Source organism: Apodemus sylvaticus, chromosome 22 (assembly GCF_947179515.1).
Source record: "Apodemus sylvaticus chromosome 22, mApoSyl1.1, whole genome shotgun sequence".
Classification (NCBI taxonomy): domain Eukaryota; kingdom Metazoa; phylum Chordata; class Mammalia; order Rodentia; family Muridae; genus Apodemus; species Apodemus sylvaticus.
In genome coordinates, this window is record NC_067493.1 from 6556652 (window position 1) to 6560828 (window position 4177).

The following is a 4177-nucleotide window of genomic DNA, read 5'->3' on the forward strand; positions in this document are numbered from 1 at the left end:
ATTTTTATCCCAGAGTTCAGGAGACAGAGCCCTGTAGATCTCTGAGTTCAAGGTTATTCTACTGAGCAAGTTCCAGGACCGCCAAGCTTAGGCAGTGAAGTCTTTTGAAAAATAGAAAGTGGGTGATAATGTAATGGAAGTGTCCTTGTTTTAGCCACATCAAGCAGCAGAAATCAGCAGCTTTGTCTATCTGGATTTAGAGGCAAGAATAGCAGGGACTAAGGAGACAATTAATGCTGGATAGCTATAATTCAAGAATTAGAGGTGATGGGGAAGAAATAAGCATCACTAAGGTAACATCTTCTGGGTAGTGTTTTCTGAGTGAAAAAGAAGGTGTATTCCAGAGATAGTCAAGGTTGGACTTAGTGGTGCAGCTGGACTTGTTCATGTATAAGAATCATGCAAGAGGTACTTCTTTTGAATGCACGAAGTTTTCATGCAGAGCAGCTGAGGCTTGGTATCATTGAGCAATCATAGGGAGGCTATAGGTTAAGTATTTTTGCAGCAGGAGAACACAGCTTACTGAAGATGCAAGTACCATGGGATGAGCAGCAAGAACAGCAGGAGCAGGAGAGTGGAGTCAACCAGAGCTTAGAGTGATAGAGAGGACAGAGCCTGAAAGGTGACCCAGTCTCTTTAGAGGAAAAGAGATGATCATGCGTGGATCCCAAACATTGAAACAAGAAGCTGTGATATTGAAATTACCATGAGAACACCAAGATTTTGAGATGTTAGATGTGTATTACCTGCTCAGGAAAACTGCTTTAAGGGAATAAAACAACTTGAAATGGAACAATTGTGCTTCAGAAATCAATGCAGAAAGGAGTTATAGATCAGAGGAATGCTTTGACATGATACCTGGATGTCCAAGGTTTAGAGACTGCTCAGCTGCTTTTGGTCTTTTTCAGATACAGGATTTCCTCACAATGACCTTTAGAAAAAGGGTGAAGTGTATCCTGTTTATAAGAAGACATATGATGTGGTTTTTGTTTTTGAAAATATATGTGATTACCATTACATTATTGCCTTAATCTCAGAAGACTCTTTGAACTTTGGACTCTTAACATTTTGAGACTGCTATAGAAGATTGGGACTTATAAAGTAGTATTTTGCGTGCTTCAGTATGATCCCTATACACTAATGAGTTTGATGAATCATATAGTGGCCAGGCAGTGGAATATGGTAGTTTAAATATGCTAAGCTAAGTGAGTGGCATTATGAGACGGTGTAGCCTTGTTGGAGGAAGTGCATCACTGTGGTATGGACTTTGAAATTCCTACCAGTGCTTAAGAGACCCCCATATTAGGTCCCTGGAAGACAGTCTCTTCCTAGCTGCCAATGGAAAAAGATGCAGAACTCTCAGCTTCTTCTCCAGCATCATGTCTGTCTGCATAACTGCTATGATGAAAATGGAATAAACCTCTGAAACTGTAAGCCTGCCCCAAATAAATTGTTGCTTTTATAGGAGTTGCCTTGTTCATTTTCACTTTTCATAGCAATGGACATACATGATAAGACAGAAACACTGTGAATTCTTTTAATGTGGTCAAGACTTTGCACAATTCTGTAGTCTTCATTTTCATGAAAGAATATGTGTTAGAGAGAAACTTTGTGAATGTGTTTAGTATAATGAAGCCTTTGAGCACCTCTATAGTCTTCATCATTATGAAGGTATTCATACTAGAGAGAAATTCTGTAAATGTTAGTAATGTGGCAAAGCCTTTATGTTATGGGAACCACTGAGTCCCAACACAACTAAAAACACCAGGACAATGCAAATGATAAGAAGCTTTTGTAGTCAAATCGTTACTGATTAATGCATCCTTGAAGAATATATTAAGACGCTTATATGAATCACCCCATTCCGTCCCTACTGTGAGCCAGAATCTGATATAGATTTAAAACGTGAAAACCACATCAATGCTAAGTTATTTCCCACCAATGATGATTTTCTTCTGTTGTTACTTTATGTGAAATGACACAGAATGTAGGTTTTATTGTTTAGTCTATTACACCCACTATTTCTTTTGTAGTTAGGGACAGGAATTTTATTTTGAGGAGTAAAACATGGATAACAGAAAATATTGCTAAGAACAGTCATTATGTTTTGGGGAATAAAACAAATGAAAGCTTGCCAAATATTTTTAAGTATGCAGGTCCCCTATGACATGGTACTTGAACTTAGTTACAACTCATGATTAAATGGAGATTGGCAACCAAAAGGCAGTCCTTAGAACAAGTTGCTTTTGCTTGTTCCAAACAATTGCATATCATAGTCATCTTTGGATATATAACAGAACACATATTGAAGAGAAATCTTATAAATACAGTCAATGTTATAAAATAGTTCACCATAGTTATATGTGAATGCATAAAAATACATCCTGGAGAGAAATGCTATGAATATACCATTTGGTATAGAAAAACTTTGCATGGAGCAGTTCTCTTAGAAACAATAAGAAAAAGTTATAATGCAGAGAAACCTCATAAACATAGGCAATATGCTAAAATGTTTACTTTCTAGTAATTAACTTTATACAAGAGTAAACTCTTTAGCATTCAATTAATCTATTAAAGCATTTGCATATCACTGTAGATTTTGAGAACCTTCAAGAATACCAAAAGTAATCTGTGACTAAAAAGATTTTGGTAAGTTTTTTGCCAACCCACCTATATTTTATCCAGTAACGTTGTTGACAGTGTTCATCAGCTCTAGGAACTGCCTTCGGGAAGTGTTGGTTCACTTATGCAAACTACCATATCATCCCAAAGAAAGATAATTTTACTTCCTGCATTCTAATTTATATTACCTTTCTCTCCTTCAGTTTTATTGCTCTAGATAAACTTTTATATAATATATTGAATAGATAGTTATAGAGAGAATGGTCTACCTTGTCTAGTTTGGGATTTAGTAGAATTAATTTGAATTTATCTCCAGTTAATGATGGCTCTAGGCTTTCTGTAAAGTGACATTTTATGTTTAGGCATGTCTCTTGTCTCCTTAATCACTCTGAGAATTTTATCAAAAAGTGAAGTTGAATATTGTCAGAGAATTGATCATCTGATGAGATGATCAATTCTTGTTTTTTCTTACACTTTAATCCCAGTATGCTGAACAATCACTGTGTTTCTAGAATGAAGCCTTCCTTATTGATCATTGTGGATGAACTTTTGATGTGTTTTATATTTTATTTTATTTGATTTGATTTGTCTATTAAGTATTTTTATATCAGTGGTTTTAAGGGTTATTCGTCTGTAATTCTCTTTAATTGCTCAGTCTTTCCTGACCGGATATATATGAGTAATCAGGGGTTAAGGAAATAAATTGACTAATATTTATTTTGTTTGTATATTGTTGAATACACTGAATTCTTGTTAAATCCTTGGAAATCTGGTAGGATTCTACCCTAAATCTCATGGGTGTGGGCTCATATTGGGGACATATTTTTAATGAATTCTGTTTTCCTTCATGTTTATGTCTCAAGTTGATTTTCTTAGTTTAATTTTGGTATGTGGAATCTATTGAGGAAATTATCCTTATCTTTGATAGTTTCCAAGTTGGTGGAATGCACCCTTTTTAAAACTATGCCTTTACCATTCTCTGGATTTCTTCATTGTCTGTTATTTAATCAACAATTCCATTTTAGATTTCATTAAATTGTATATTATTTATCTTTTAATAAGGGTTTGTTTATCTTGTCTAATAAAAGGATCAAAAGACCAACTCCATGTTTCATTAATTCTTTGAATTGTTCTCTTTCTATTTTATCGATTTCATCCCCCAACTTGAAAAATTTCTTGATGTCTCCTCCTCGTTTTCTTTGCTCCCTCACTTCTTTTTGTTGTAGCCTTTAAAACATGCTGCTAAATTGCCAACATGTGAGTTCTCCAGTTTTTTCATGTAGGCATTTTGTGCTGTGAACTTTATTTTAACTCCACTTTCATTTTCTTTGTGTTCCCTGAGACTGTGCATGTTGCATATTCATTTCCCATGAACTCTAGAAAGTCTCTGATTTCTTCCTTTTTTCTGTGTAGACCCATTTTCTCTCAAACATTAGTTTGTAGTCAGTTAGCTGTCCTTCCTCATCTCTTACAACACTGAGACATCAACAGGTTTTTGGCCCAGATCATATATTTTATATCATCAGAGAGTGTGGGGACTCCTGGGTGTGGTGCA